This window comes from Crocodylus siamensis, unplaced genomic scaffold (assembly GCF_052110815.1).
Source record: "Crocodylus siamensis isolate JL-2025a unplaced genomic scaffold, ASM5211081v1 HiC_scaffold_34, whole genome shotgun sequence".
Taxonomy (NCBI): domain Eukaryota; kingdom Metazoa; phylum Chordata; order Crocodylia; family Crocodylidae; genus Crocodylus; species Crocodylus siamensis.
Window position 1 is genome coordinate 1 of NW_028324444.1, and position 16,272 is coordinate 16,272.

General features: G+C 55.0%; 1 long non-coding RNA gene across 1 annotated transcript; it reads right to left on the minus strand.

The window, feature by feature from the left end:
• Positions 1–267: 267 nt before the first annotated feature.
• LOC149851913 (uncharacterized) lies at positions 268–6,130 on the minus strand. Its single transcript, XR_016439497.1, has 9 exons — positions 6,045–6,130; positions 3,591–3,709; positions 3,185–3,328; positions 2,709–2,788; positions 2,470–2,572; positions 2,275–2,361; positions 1,252–1,381; positions 815–943; positions 268–382 (listed from the first exon to the last, which is right to left on the minus strand). It is a non-coding gene; the product is annotated as an uncharacterized LOC149851913 (long non-coding RNA).
• Positions 6,131–16,272: the final 10,142 nt, after the last annotated feature.

Here is a 16,272-nt window from a genome sequence, read left to right on the forward strand (position 1 = left end):
GGTTATGATGAACAGCTTGTTCAGGACCCTGAAAGGGATTTCTTTCTCCTGCAGGGATACAAGATCCAGGCAGAGCCTCTGCTGCCCCCAGGAGGGACAGGGGATGTGGGGAGGGGTCATGGACCCTGGACCCAACACAATCCTCACCCGGCCCTTCCCTGCCCCTAAGAGATGGATTCCCCCCAGCCTCCAAGCCAGACCCCACAGCCCAGTTCCCAGCCCAGGGGAGTCCAAGCTCCTGCCCCACTCCCCACACCCCCCCCCCGGCACCTCTTCAACCTGCTTCCATGTGGGGAAGCAGTTCGAGCAAATGGATGGCATCTATGCTGTAGGGCTAGATGTTCCTCCAGTCAGCCTCCAGTGAGACATTCTCCATCAGCTCCTGTGAGACCCAAAGGGAAGGGCAAGTTTAGGGCCCCACAGGCCAAAGCAAGGTCCCACACAGGAGACCACCCAGTGCTGGAGGCACAGGCAGCAGGATCCCAACCACCCCATTGGGCTGCCTCATACATCCCTCTTCCACCCACCCAGCTGGGCTGGCCCTCTGCCTCCCACACAATTGCAAACATGCTGCTCAAACAACCCACTTGCTCCCTCATACCTCCCTCATCTGCCTTCCAGATGCAGGATTGCCCCCCAGCCTCTACCACAATCTCCCTTCTCGGTAGTCCTAGCCCAATGCCCAGGCCGAGGCATGCCTGCCCTTCTGTCTCCATTAATTGCAGCTCCACCTCTCCCCTCCTTTCTGACCTCACAAAACCAGTTCTCCTCTCTTTTCCTCTTGTAACACCATCCTGTGCTACATCCTACTCACCAGAATCTTCTCCAGCACGGCCGCTTTCAGGCCCTGCAGCTCCATGGCCCCCTCTTTCCTTTGCTCTGCAGCTGTGCACAGGGTGAGGATCACCAACAATAAGCGCTGCCCATCTTTCCTGTCCAGCACCTATCAGGAATGGGGCCGGGGAAAAGCAGGCTCTTAGCCAGGGGCTTTCTGCTCCTCCCCAAATCCCCTGTGGGACTCAGGTCTCCTGAGACCCCCATGGTGCTGACATGCATCTCTGTGGCAGGCGGAGTGAGGAGCAGGGTAGTGTCTGTGGAGGGAGGGACCCAGCTGGGTCTCCACAAACACACGAACCTCAAGTACAGCCTATGGGCTTATTGTGTCTCCCCTTTTGGGCTCCTTATCACCTAGAACTGAATTGGGGAATGGAGGACTGACTGGATGCCAGCTTCATTGCAGAAGTTTCATACCTTTCCTGATTCGTGGAGGTGTTTTCTGACAGTGAAGAAGGCAGCTTCCTTTGGGGACCTCCTGTCTTCATCCTCCTTCTCTTTGTCCTCCTCCTCTCCACCCAGCTCCATGGTGGTGGGCTGGGGATCACTGCAGCAGGGAGGAAAGGGGAGAGGGCAACTCCTCTGCCCCTGATGGGAAGGGAAGTGTGGTGCGGGGAGCAGAGATGGTGTTGTCCTCCCCTTGCCAGCACAAGGGCCCCCTGTCTATGTAAGTCTTATGTAATCCTCCTCCATCACCCTCAGACCCTGCAACCTCATGGCTGCCATGGCTGAGAGGAGACCAGACTGTTCCTGCTCCTCTGGGAGGTCTCTCTTCACATCCCCCATTACCCAGCAGGAGGGTGAGGTACAAGGCGGGGGCAGAGAACATAGTGCCAGAGCATAAAATCCTTCTGTTTTCATGGAAACCTGGAGCACAGGGACTTGGTCAGGGCCCCATGATGATTCCCCATGCCTGCGGCTCCAGGGCTACAATGACCCCAAGACCAGGGAGAACTATACCCAGAGCAGGCCATGGAAAAGAGACCCCCAGAAAGAGAGCCAGGGTGCACCAATGAGACAGAAGCAGAGCCCTGGAGTGAAACCCAGGTCCCGGCTTGGACTCCACTCTCCCAGGAGGGCCCTGACAATGACAGGGGACAAGGACACCCTGGGTCAGGGCTCTCTAACCTCAAATTGTGGGAGAAGGTGGACTGCAAAGGAGATGAGGGTGATACTGGTTCTCGTGCCCAGGGCTCAGTGCTGGGCATTCAGTACCTCCATCCAGAATGTGAATTGCAGTGGGAATAAGACATCAAAATCAATGGGCACATGCCTCTGCTGTACAGAGCAATCTTGTTTGCCCTCTCCCCTTCAGGGCAGAGGCTTTGAGCTCAGGCTTGACCATCTATCTTACAGCTCGGCTCCATAGGTGCTGAGCGAAACTTGTGCAGGGCTTGGGACTGTCCATCCTGGGACCCAGCACCTCTGCATCCTGCTCACCTCCCACAGGAAATTCGGCCTACCCAGGCTGGGGGTGCTGGACAGTAGGCACCACAGCAGGCCCTCCAGGTTCCCCGTGTGCATCCTCTGTGTGACCAGGAAGGGGAGGGAGAGCCCAGGGTCAGTGCCATGCAGCTTGTGCCTGTAGGTGCCAGGGGCTGGCTTGTGGGACAGGACAGTGGCAGGGGGACCTACCAGGTCACTGTTGCTGTCACACCCTATGGCCCAAAAGGTTTTGGAAGCTGCAGCTCACAGGAGACACGACTGCAGGAAAGAGTCCAGGTACATCTTCAGGTTGCTGTCAGGAGAGAGGAGCCTACATGAGACTGAGCTGTGTGGGGCAGGGGTGGCACTGGGGTGGGCAGGAAACAGCTCAGAGATCTAGGCCTGAGCTGCAGGGCAGAGCAACAACTGTCAGGCAGAGGTCCTCGTACCTAAGGTACCAGATGGCAGCTATGATGATGGGAAGGATGTTTCTCAAATCTTACTCAGTTGATAAATCCTCCATCAGCTCCTGTGAGACTCAAAGGGAAGGGTGAGTTTAGGGCCCCACAGGCCACAGCCCTGTCTGCATGTAAGACCACCCAGTGCTCCAGGCACCCACAGCAGGATCCCACCCATCTCACTGGGCTGCCTCAAATGTTCCCCTCTCACTGACCCCACTGGACTGGCCCTCTCCTACCCACAGCCACTCAAACATGTCACTCAAATCACCCACTTGCCCTCTGATCACACCCTCACCACATGATTCCCTCCAGTCTCTACCAGAATGTCCCTTCTCTGCTGCCCCAGCTGTACCTGCCCTTCTCTCCCTGTTCCAGCTCCACCTCTCCCCTCCTTCCTGGCCTGAAGCAACCCTTTCTCCAATCCTTCCCTCTTCCCACACCATCCTGTGCTACCTTCTACTCACCATGATCTTCTCAGGGATGGCCACTATTCATCCCTGCAGCTCCACAGCCTCCTCTCCCCTCTGCTCCATGGCTACGCACAGGGTGAGGAGCTCCTGTAGCAGGCACTGTCCATCCTTTCTGGGCTGCCCCTACCAGGAGTGGGACTGGGACAAAGTCCAGTTCTTAGCCAGAGACCCCTCAGGACCTAGAGACCAGTGGGACTCAGGCTTCTTGGGACCCCCACAATGTTGACATGCATCTCCTCCAGGGTAGGCTCAGTGAGGAGCAGGGCAGTGTCTGTGGTAGAGGGGACGCACTGGGACTTCACAAACACACCCACCTACAGCACAGCCCACAGGTGAGCGTCTCCCCAGGGACAGAACAGAGAACTGACTGGGTGCTGGCTCCACTGGGGGAGGTTCCTACCTCCCCTGGTTCCTGGAGGTGCTGTGTGAATGAGGCCAGCCAAGTCTTCTGATGTTCCTTGTCCTCTTCTTCATGCTCTTCCTCATTCTGGGTCTTCTTACTGGCTGGACTGGGAATCACTGCAGTGGGCAGGAAGGCAGGCAGGGTGAGACCTTTGCTCCGGTGGGTAACACACGTGAGGTGTGAGGGGAAAAGGTGGTGTCATGATCCTCATGCCAGCCAAAGGCCCCCTCTCAATAACCCTCCTCCACACCTGCTACTTCATGCCCCCATGGCTGAGAGCAAATTAGCCTGTCCCTGCTCCCCTGGGAGGTGCCTATCCCCACCACAAGTGACCCTGCCTCCTTTTTCACTCCACCCCCACCAAGCCCACACAACACATGGGGACCAGGAGGGTTGTGTGGCTTAGCCCCCTCACCTTGGCCAGGAACAGATGCCCCTGCCCAGCCCTACTCGGAGTATGACTGGCCTTACAGGGGGAATGGGCCTGAGACCTCCTGGCCCCCAGCGCATCTCCTCACCTATGCGGCTGGCACCAGGGGCTGGGAGGCACCTGGTGTACAGGGATCTGTTTGAGTCCGCGGAGGAGGAGCTGCAGCTCAGGCTGGGGCTGCTGCAGGACTGGCTCAGCTCCTGCCCCAGGGTGGCTGGACCCTCCATTGCGCCTCTGCAAGGGGGTTGTCTCTTGCTACAGGCTGGAGGTGCAGGCTCCAGGCTGCCCCCATGCCCTGGGCGGGGGGCTGCATGGCTCTACTGCCCAGTGCTCTTCTCCTCTGGGTTCCCACCAGCCCAAGTGCACCCAGGGCCACCTCCATTTGGACCTGGAGGTGGTGGGTTTCTTCAGCTGGTCTTCCTTAGTGCTGGGACCTGCTGGTTCCTTATACCAGCACACAGGGCACAGTCACGTTCTTGCCTTGATGGGGTAAGGGAGGACACAAATGTTCCTGCCCAGGCCCCCCGCTGCTGTCTTCTAGCACATAGCCCACCTTGGCTGTCCTCCTCCTCAGCACCCGCCTCAGCCTGTCCATCCTGGAACTGAGCTGGAGCAGTCCTCAGCTGGGTTTCAAGGCACCCCTTCTATACCTGTCTGCATCCCTCTTCTCTCCAGGAGATAGGTAGGTGTCCCCTGGGGTTCACCCATGCCCCCAGCATCCCTGGCACTAGGGGGTCACCGGCAGGAAAAGCCCTGGAATCAGGGTCAAAGACCTGCAGCTGGTTTGGACACACAGCTCCCTGCTCCTGCCCTTCGCCTCTGGCCCCTCACCTGCCCAGGGGATGGAGCGCTGCTGGGAGGGTGCTCACAGGTCCTGGGGACACCTCACACTCCTCCCTCCAACTCCTGCACTCAGGCCTCCTGCCTTGCCTCCGACCAATGTCCCACATGGCCTGGACCTGCCATTGAACAGGGATGTCACCTACCCCTGAAAGCCTCTTTGAAGCCATCCTCTTGCACAGCCCTTTCACCTGGAGCCAGTCTGCACCTCTCCTGCCTCCCACCCCTTTCCCTCTCTGCTTGCCCATGCCAGGAGTTTTGTCCCTCCCGGACCTTCTCTTGATAGCCCTTTCCTTCCACCGGGCGAAACTCCCGCCACCCTCCGATGGGCTTCTTGCTTTGAACAGCTGCTATTGGCTTCTCCCTGGACCTTGTCTTCACGCTTGTTATTACTCAGGAGCAGACGACTCCCCTGCTCTGCCCCAAAAATAAAGGTGGCTCTAAATAGACTGTAAGGAGAACCAGCATTTCAATCCACGCTGGCTGTGCACTGCGCTCCAGCCGTCCTGGCGGGGAAGGGAACCCTGTCCCAGGAAGCATTGGGAAGCCTTGTAACACCCATGCAGGAACACATGGTCTGTGTAACAGGGTTCCCGACTGAAACCCTGTTACTTGAGAGATGCAGCTGGTAGTGATTATGGCCTAGCAGGGCGAGGAGATGCCCCACACCCACGGAGAGCCAATGGGGCTCGGCGCCCAGGGATATGAAGGGGACGATGCCCAGGGAAAGTTGCTTTTGGGCACCACAGGACAAGAGAGGAGCTGTGGGGGATACTCTCTGGGAGAAGGATCCAAGAGGAGGGACCCATAACACAAGATCAGCGGACCCGGCACAGCATCTAGACCCCGAGGGGAGAGGGACGCTGGGGGCTGAGATCTCGGGTCCTGGCCGCAGGCGAACTCCTGAACCTGCATGCTGGCACTGTGTGGCAAAAGAGGCTGGGCAGTGCCCATAACAAGCTGCTAATGAGGTAATTAGCAGCAGGGAGCCCAGACTTGAGAATAAAGAAAACCCTTCTTCTCCCTTCTACTTTCTTTTGATTATGGGGAGTGGGCAAGGACTTGAATAAGACAGGGAAGCCCGGAGCCCCCGTCCGCAGGGCAGAGGATTCGGAGGGGACCCTGTGGGCACTGACTGTTCAATGCAGCCACAAGCGGGTGAGATGCGCCTCCTCACTTACCATCTCAACTGAGGTGCCAGGGATCCTCTTTAGAGCATGGGGGTGATCCCAGGAACAACTCTGACGAGCTGCTGCCTCCCATCTGGTTCCCTGTAAAAAAAAAAAAAAAGCACCTAGATTGTAAAATAGACCAAGGGTGGTCCTTGTGGCAGAAAGCCACCTTGGTTTCTCCCCAAAATCTCTGCCCTGTGACAACGTGATTAGATGGGCCAGCACAGAGGATTCACACCTCAGCCTGTCTCTTTAGGTAACCTGAGCTGGCTGCAGTCCTGAGGGAGGGGGGAACCTGCTCCCTCTGCCTCGTGACTGGCATCAGTTACCTGACGGTGAGGGGCACCTACCTGGGGAGCTGGGATCTGCCCAGTGACAGATGATGTATTTCAAATTGGTTGGCTAACAGCCAACTGGGGCTGACCTCCACTGGACCAGGTGAATGAGGTCATGGGGGCTATATAAGTTAGGACGGGCTAGGAGGTGGGCTCTCTTCAGCCATGAGGTGAAGCAGCAGCCATGTGGGGGACACAGAGAAGCCTTACCATCTGAAACTAGCTCTCTCTCACCCCAAAACTCATGAGCAAGGAACTGCCTGCCTCCAAAGGGAAACTTTACCTGCCTTTGGAAGATGCTTGTGAGTGAGCTACTCAATCTGATTAGATATTTAGCTGGCAGTAACACAGATGCGTAATCAAAAGGCTACCTCAGCCACACTGTTTGCTCTTTAGGATTTCTAAGATATTGCTCAATCCTGTATCCTAGTTTACCCTACCCCTTGTAATCAATAAGTTCTCCTTTTTGACTGGTGTGGGAGACTTGAGGGGTGGGTCTAAATTATGCCTAAGAAACCCCTTAGGTCTGCGGACTAAGGGAGACTTTACTTTTTGCCCCCTGACTTGGGGAAGTGCCCCAAGTACCTGTACTGGGTCGAGTACCCGTCAGACTATTAGGCCTGTGTTTCCCCGAGGACACAGGGCCGAGGCAGTCCCTTCTCGGGGTGGTGGTGGCGATGTTACCCCCAGACTAGCGAGTGTGCTCCGGGAGAGGGGTCGGCCGAGCATAGGGCGCCCCTTGGGAGGCATTCAGAGCCTGGAAGGTGGTTGGGCGCAGGGAGGTGGGGGGCTCAACGCAGGAGCACCCCTTACTGGCCCGCCACAGTCCTTCCTTGGGTACTAATCATAGCAACATCCCTTCCCTCCCTATTTCTTTGATAAGATCGAAGTCGTGGCGGGTGAGAACCAGGGGATCAGGCGGTTCCCTGCGCAGACACGCTAACCGTCTGAATTGGAGATAAAACACACACAAGGTTACAGCACAAAAATGTCTTGTCACATGCTAGGTAGTGGGTGGCCTCCAGACCATGGCCAGATCCTGCCTCCTCCACACAGCTGCAGGGAACATTACTCAGCCCCTCGCTCCAAAGGCAGGGTCTTGTTGGCTTCATCTTTATTCTTCATGTTTTTTCTGAACATAGGCCACAAAGCCTTGAAGCAGAAAAGACCCTCATTCCCCTCCCATATCTACCACTGCTGGAGCCTCTGGCAGTGTAGCCCAAGGACCTCAACCTTAACTGCTCACTCCTGGGTGAGAGATCAGAGCCAATTCCTCCCTGAGATCAGTTCTTGTGTCGCACTCAAGTGAGCCAATTGCTAAGAGAAACAAGATGGGGCTTTAAACTTGCCTGAAATGTTCATACCCCTGGACTGTAGTTTCAATGAGAAAAGGAATCCTCAGCCAGTGGAACTGATCTGGGTTTGTGCTTCAATTGTGCATGTCTTTAAAAAGGAGGAGAAACCCCATCTCCAGGTGCCTGTGGTAGGGCAGCTCTCCTGGGCAGGGCTTCGTTTCCTTCCTCCAGGCTTTACACGGGAACAGAAGACCCCAGAGCTGCTACCCTCCAGGGCAACCTCCATGTCTACCTGGGCCCCACCCCCACCTGGGTCTTCAGATGTTTCCAAATTCTTTGGCAGGCATCCTACGTGCAGGCGCAAGCCCATAAGCAGAGCTGTGCTTAGGGGTGTGTGGGGCCTAGGGGCATATCAGCCTGTGTGGGGCCAGTGAGTGGGAGTGGCCACGGCCTGCAGAAGCTGCTGGTGGGACCTGTACAGCCCTGTAGCACTGTCTACAGGGCCTCCCTAAGCATGAGGCCCGGGACAGCAGCCCCGATTCTCTCCCCCCACCCAATGGCCTGCCCTGCTCATAAGGCTTGGAGTTCAGATGCCCAAGTTTTGCTTGCTCTCAGCCACATGGCCTCAGGAGTAAGCTAGGGAGAAGCCTCCCATTTCCATAAAGCGGGCCGAAAGCCTGATGTAGCAGCATTAAAATTGTACTTACTTGAAGGGATAGGAAGGGCTGCCCTGCAGAGGGACAGAGTGCAAAGAAACAGTTTGACCCAGCAGAGACACTGTTTGCCTTGCTGGCAAGTGAAGCTGCATTGGAAGCAGACCTCTTCGAAGTGGGAGGAGGATGTAGCCCCAGCAGGGTTTGAATGACAGCCCTTAGCAAAAGTCCAGGAAGAGCCCTGGCTGAGGATTGGTCACAGCATCCCAGCAAGATAAGCATCCAATTTGCTCTTGAAGGTGTTCAATGTAAGTGCTTGAACCACCTCCGATGGCAGGCTGTTTCAGACCTTGGGGGCTCAGACAGTAAAGAAATTCTTCCTCATGTCCAGCCTGAAATGGTCTTGCAGTAGTTTATGACCGTTCGACCTTGTCATCCCTTGGGGCGCACTGGTGAACAAATGTTCCCCCGGATACTGCTGGTCACCCATGATAAACTTACAGGTGGCCACCAGGTCACCCCTGAGCCTGCGCTTTTCCAGGCTAAAGAGCCCCATGGCTCTCAGCTTGTCGTCATAGGGTCTGTTTTCCTGACCTCTGATCATGCGCGTGGCTCTTCTCTGGACTCTCTCAAGCTTCTCCACATCCTTTTTGAATTGTGGAGCCCAAAACTGGACGCAGTACTCCAGCTGCGTCCTCACCAAGGACGAGTACAAGGGGAGAATGACGTCCCGGGATTTGCTTGAGAAGCATCTATGGATGCAAGCCAGCGTTTTGGTTGCTTTACTAGCCGCAGCATCGGGTTGCAGGCTCATGTTCATCTTGTGGTCAGTCATGACCCCCAAGTCTCTTTCTACTGTAGTGCTAGCCAGCGTAGCACTGCCGAGCCTATAAGGGTGCTGCAGGTTTTTCTTCTCAAGGTGGAGAACCTTGCATTTTTCAGTGTTAAATGCCATCAGGTTCTCATCTGCCCACGTGCTGAGCCTGTCTGGGTCAGCCTGGATCACCCGGCTGTCTTCTGGCATGGGTGCTTTGCCCCAGAGTTTGGTGCCATCGGCAAACTTGGCCACTCCAATGTCCACATCATTAATGAAGATGTTGAACAATATGGGTCCAAGGACCGAGCCTTGGGGGACCCCACTGGTCACAGGACACCATGATGAATGACTGCTATCAATTACTACCCTCTGGGTCCAACCACAGAGCCAATTTCCCAGCCAGCGAATCATGGTGGACCCAAGGCCACAATTGGCCAGTTTCACCAAGAGTTGATCATAGGATACCAGATCGAAGGCTTTTTTGAAGTCAAGATATAGGACATCAATCTCTTCTCCCTTGTCCAGGTGATAGGTCACCTGGTCGTAGAAGGAAATGAGATTGGTCAAGCAAGACCTACCCACAACAACTCCGTGCTGGCTATCCCTTTAGGATGTTGGTGTCGGCCAGTCCATTAAGGATGGCCGCTTTCCTAAACTTTTCTAAGATCTTCCCCAGGATAGAAGTCAGGCTGATAGGCCTATAATTAGCCAGATCCACTTTCCTCCCTTTCTTGAAGACAGGCACCACATTGGCCTTCTTCGAGCCTTCGGACACCTGGAGTTTTTAAAGATTCGTGTCAGGGGCTGGGCTATGATGCTCGCCAGCTCCTTGAGTACCCTGGGGTGTAGATTGTTAGGGCTGGCTGACTTGAAGGTATCCAGCTTCTCAACATGTTCCTTCATGAGGTCAGCATCAATGGACGGCAGGGGATCTCCCTCACCCAGATGTCCCTGTCCCGTAGTTGGCATGAGCGTCCCATGGGACTGATGAAAGACTGACGCAAAGTACCCATTTAATAGGTTGGCTTTTTCCTGGGCATCAGTTGTCAGTTGTCCCATCTGGTTCAGCAGGGGTCCAATGTTGCCTTTGCTTTTCCTCCGGCTCCCCACATATCTGAAAAAGGACTTTTTGTTGTCCTTGATGCTTGAAGCTAGTTGGAGTTCAGTTGCAGCCTTGGCTTTCCTGGTTTGCTCCCTGCAGGACCGGACCAGTGCAGAATAATCTTCCTTGGAGGTGAATCCTGTCCTCCATCCTTTGTAGGCTTTTCTTTTTAGCCTTAGGAGGTCTGCTAGGTCCCTAGAGAGCCAGGGGGGCTGCTGTGCCCTCTTGCTGCCTTTCCTCCAAGATGGAATAGACTTAGCTTGTGCATTGAGGATCACTCCCTTGAGGAGCAACCACTCTTCTTGAACTCCCCTCTCCCTGGGGATATGGTCCTTTAGGGCCTGACTGACAAGCCTCCTGAGCTTGTCAAAGTTGGCTTTTCTGAGGTCAAGGACTTCCGTGTTGCTGACTGACTTGCCAGCTTTACGGTGGATGGTGAAGGTGATCAGCTCGTGGTCGCTGTCACCCAGCTTCCCATTGATCACGAGGTCGCCGATTAGGTCATCCCCAGTAGCCGGTACCAGGTCGAGCAGTGCTTTGCCTTTTGTTGGCCTGTAGACTTCTTGAGCCAGGTAGAAGTCATCCATGCATGAGAGGAAGCTTTGCAACCGCTCGGATTTTGCTGAATGATCCTCCCATGAGATGTCCGGGTAAATGAAGTCACCCGTGACAACCATGGTCCTGGAGCATGCGGCCTCAGTCAGTTCCCAGGCAAACTCTTGGTCAAGCTCAGAACTTTGGGTGGGAGGTCGGTAGTAGACTCCCACTGTTGTGTCCCCTGTGCCGTTTTCCCCACGGATTTTAACCCAGAGGGTCTCCGTTATCCCTATGACATCATAATTCTTTGCATTGAGCAGGAAGACGAGCTCCTCCTGCTTGTTCCCCAAGCTCCTGGCATTAGTGTACAGGCAGGCAAGTGTCCCCTTGGGGGCTCTTGCCTTGCCCACAGATTGTACTAGGGCTGGCTCCCTTAAGTGCCTTGGCCTGCTGGCTTTGCAAGGGTTGCTCAGCGGGACAGCAGTGGTGGTAGTCCCCCTGTCCCTCAGGGGGCTTAGTTTAAAGCCCGGTGGACCAGGTCAGCCAGTCTGGCTGAGAAGAGCCTCCTCCCCAGCGGAGAGAGGTGGGGGCCATCTCTTCCCAGCAGCTTGCTGCCTCTCTCGCCAAAGAGTGAGTTGTGGTCATGGTAGCCAAAGCCCTCCCGATGACACCAGCGCCGCGGTCTTTGGTTCACTACGTGGATCCTCCTGTCCCTCCTCAGCCCATACCCCAAGGCTGGGAGGAGCCACGAAAACACCACCTGAGCTCGTAGACCCTTAAGCCCCACTCCCAAATCTCTGTAGCACCTCATAACCCGGCTGGGAGCGCTCTGAGCCGTGTCATTGGTACCCACATGATTAAGGAGCATGGGATAGTGGTCTGTGCACTGGAGGAGCTTTGGGATCTTCTCCACAATGTCCCGGATGCAAGTCCCCGGGAAGCAGCAGACTTCCCAGGCTAAGGGGTCAGAGCGGCAGATTGCCCCCTCAGTCCCCCCCAGGATGGAGTCTCCCACAACAAACACTTATGTTTTGTCTTGGGGAGAGCGGGGGCAGTAGCTGCAGGTGAGCCTGTGTTACCTGTGGGAGGTCGCAACTCAGCAGGCTCTGCTGGAACTGCAAAAGTTACGCACCTGTTGCTAAGCTCCAGCGAGGCAGGGGCCTTGGTGCATTGGGTCTTAGGGCCCTGACCACCTTGTTCCATGCCCCAGACTGGACAGAGTGGGAGGTCCCGGAGTCCTCCTTTATCCTGGAGGGAGATGGTGGTCTACCCTCTGGCTCCTGGGGCAGAAGGGCCTGGCAGTAGGAGTCAATCTCCTGCTCACAGTCCCTGATGGCACATAGTCTCTGGACTGTGGCCTAGAGCTCCTCCAGCTCGAGTGCCAGAGACCCCAAAAGGGAGCAGACACCACAAGGGGAGGTGGCCATGCTCCTGGGCCCCAGAGCCTGAAAAAGGGACAGGCAGCCCCCACAGCCGAGAGCCAGGGACTCTGTCTGCGTGGAGCCTGGGACCGTGGGCTCCGTCTGGGTGGCTGTCTCTGAGGTGCCCGATGGGGGAGTCGCAGAGCCTGAGGGGACCCTCGGGGTGCTGCGCGTGCCCATCCGTGTCATGATAAAAGCAGTGGCACCATGTTTTATGTATCACACAGCAATTGACAAATAGTTTTAGAGTAATAAAGTTAAGATCAAGTTTCCTTTTCTAATAAGCGTTGATGTTAATCTTGTTGTGTGGCGGGCCAGTAAGGGGCGCTCCTGCGTTGAGCCGCCCACCTCCCTGCGCCCCACCACCTTCCAGGCTCCGAATGCCTCCCTAGGGGCGCCTTATGCTCGGCCGACCCCTCTCCCGGAGCACACTCGCTAGTCTGGGGGTAACGTAGATGCCACCACCCCGACAAGGGACTGTCTCGGCCCTGTGTCCTCAGGGAAATACAGGCTTAAAGTCCACCATGTACTCGACCCAGTACAGGCACTTGGGCACTTCCCCAAGTCAAGGGGAAAAAAGTAAAGTCTCCCTTAGTCCGCAGACCTCAGGGGTCTCTTAGGCATAATTTGGACCCAGCCCTCAATAAATCCCCCACACCAGTCCAAAAGGAGAACTGTATTGATTACAAGGGATAGGGGAAACTAGGATACAGGATTGAGCAATATCTTAGAAATCCTAAAGAGCAAACAGTCTGGCTGAGGTAGCCTTTTGATCACGCATCTGAGTTACTGCCAGCTAGATATCTAATCAGATCTCGAGGTAGCTTACTCACAAGCATCTTCCAAAGGCAGGTGAAGTTTCCCTCTGGAGGCAGGCCATTCCTCACTCATGAGCTATTGGGGAGAGAGCCACTTTCAGATGGTGAAGCTCCTCTCTGAGTCTGAGTCCCCCGCATGGCTGCTGCCCCCTGCTCCTGGCTAGTCTTAACTCATATAGCCCCTGTGACCTCGTTCACCTGGTCCAGTGGAGGCCAGCCCCGGCTGGCTATCGGCCAACCAATTTGAAATACTTCACCAGTTGCCGGGCAGACTCCAGCCCACCAGGTAGATGCCCCTCACCCAGGTAGCTGATACCAGTCACACAGGCAGAGGGAGCACGTTTCCCCCCTCCCTCAGGACTGTAGCCAGCTCAGGTTATCTAAAGAGATACAGTAAGAGTGTGTCTCCTCTGCTGGGCCCATCCTAATCACATTGTCACAGCACAGAGATTTTGGGGAGAAACCAAGGTGGCTTTCTGCCACCCTTCCCCCCTGCCCCCGGCTTTTAAAAGCTTGGATCCGTAGCTTTACAGAGCTATGGAGACAAGTATGCTAGTTTGGAGGCGTCGCCTTTCACCCCTAAAGAGAAATTACACACCCCATAATACTGATCCTAACAAGAAAACATATAACACGTGATAGCACCTTCAGGACCTCCCCCACCAGAGCGCTCTCAAGCAGGTCTGTGTCCATTCAACCCGCTACCCAGAGTCCTTTTGTGACAGGGCAGCTGCTACCACAGTTTGGGTTCCTTTGATGTGCTCAACAGTGAAGTTGAACTCTTGAAGCTGCCAGGCCCATCGATGAAGCTTGGCATTGGTGTTTTGCATTGTCTGCAACCACTGCAGTGGGGCATGGTCCGAAAGGACCGTGAACTGCTGCCCCCATAAATAGGGCCTCAGCTTGTTCAGTGCCCACACAATTGCCAAACGCTCCTTCTCGATAGACGACAGGTTCTGCTCCCGAGGGATTAACTTCCGGCTGAGGTACGCCACGGGGTGCCTCATCTCTTGGTGCTCTTGTAAGAGTACGGCCCCTGGGCCTGAGTCGGAGGCGTCCGTGGCGACGTAGAAGGGTTTATCAAAGAGCGGTGCCATCAGGATCAGTTGTTTGACCAGGGCAGCCTTTAGGGTGTCGAATGCTTCTCGGCACCCCGGCTTCCAGACCACTGGATCAGGGCTGCCCTTCTCGGTCAGCTCGTGTAGGGGAGCTGCCGTCGCTCCAAATCCCGGGACAAACCGTCTGTAATATCCAGCCAGGCCAAGGAAAGCTCTGACTTGCTTCTTGGTTTGTGGAGGTGGCCAGTCTTTAATAGCCTCAATCTTGTCCCACAAGGAAGCAATATGACCTCCACCCACACGATGTCCCAAATATACGACTTTGGATAGTGCCCACTGGCACTTTTTGGCTTTCACCGTAAGACCGGCTTGCTTGATCTTGCGTAACACGGTGGTCAGATGAATCAGGTGCGATTCAAAGTCCTGACTGAAGATGGCGATGTCAACGATGCACGCCACGGCAAACCGCTCACATCCTTGTAGCAGGTTATTAATCAGTCTTTGAAAGGATGCCGGAGAGTTGCGCATACCGAAAGGTAAAACCGTAAACTCCTATAGTCCCACAGGGGTGGTAAAGGCGGACTTGGCTATGGCATCCGGATCCAGTGCCATTTGCCAGAATCCCTTGGACAGATCGAGAGTAGAGATAACCTTGGCTGGGCCCAGGCGATCAAGCAAAGTGTCCATCCTGGGCATAGGGTGTGCATCAGGGGTGGGGATAGCGTTCAGCTTCCGGTAGTCCACACAGAACCAGATGGGCCTGATATATAGGATGTTTGAGAGCAGGCCCAAAAGCCCACAAAGAAAAATACTGCTGAGAGGCCACAAACAGGATAATCGTGAGCTCTCTGTATGCAGTATGACAACTGGAATGTGAACTGAGAAACAGGGATGGTACAAACTCAACCTACCTTGAACCCACTAGCATAAGTAACAGTGCTGAAAAGAAAGTTGCACGTTTGATGATAAGGAAGATGCTTATATGTAAGAACTGCTCAAAGCCTCTTCTTGCGTAGCTGTAGAAATTAACTAACAAGACCATAGATAATAGCGTCAAAGTTAACTACAAAGCAGACTCGGTGCTTCAAAGACACAGCTGAAACAACCAAGGATGTAGTCCTCCTCCCTATTACTTAGGATTTCAAAACAAGCATGTAGCCAAAAGCCAGTTTGAACCAATTAGGAGTTTTCTCACACTGACCTGATATCTCGTTTCCTTTCACAGTGGACAATTCCCACCTGCGCGCGTATCTTGTCATGCGCACTAGAAGTTTCTAACTAACCTGGAGGTTGAGTCAATTAGGTGTAAAATCTGTGACGCAAAACAGTCTATATAAACTTGCTTACTTGTTATCAAGGGGGGCTGGTTCTTGGAGGAGACGGGCTACTCTTTGTTGTTGTGTGCAGGCTTCAATAAAGAGCTTGAGATAAGACCGTGCTGGTGTTGCCTGTCTCTTGCAGTCAGACAATGGACCTGGGAAGTTGGGGTTCGAGTCCCTGACAATTTTGGCACCCCAGATGGGACTCGTCTGACTCTACGGTGCGGGATTGGACTCCGAAGCAACGCAGCGCGCATCCTCAGACGTTGAGGAGCCTTGCCCGATAGCTGGATCCTGCGTCGGAGATAAGGCGTTGTCCCATGAACCAGCCGACGCCTGTAGAAATCCAGCAACGTCAGCCTGCCCTTTGAGCAGGACCCGGTTGGAACTAGGTAAGTGAGCGCTCAGTACAGAAAAATGGGACAAGACGGCAGCAAATGCCCGGGGGACGCCCCGTTGTCTCTCATCCTTAACGATTTCTTTGCCTCTGTCTTCCTAAGTAGGGACCAGTTCAGCCACCTCCCTGCTGGGCCCCCCTCGGGCCCCGAGAGAGACACGCCTGGGCCAAGGGTTAGCGAGGAGTTAGTTAGGGTACTTCTGGAGAGGCTGGACGTGTTCAAGTCCGCTGGTCCGGACGATCTTCACCCTAGGGTTCTACAGGAACTGGCCGAGGTCATTGCGGGACCCCTGGCGCGGCTCTATGAGCACTCGTGGTGCTCTGGCGAGGTGCCGGAGGACTGGAAGAGGGCCAATGTGGTCCCTATCTTCAAAAAGGGAAAAAAAGAGGACCCGGGAAATTACAGGCCAGTTAGTCTGACCTCAATCCCGGGTAAGCTCTTTGAAAAAATTATCCTGGCACACATCCAGGAGGGCCTTGCGGGG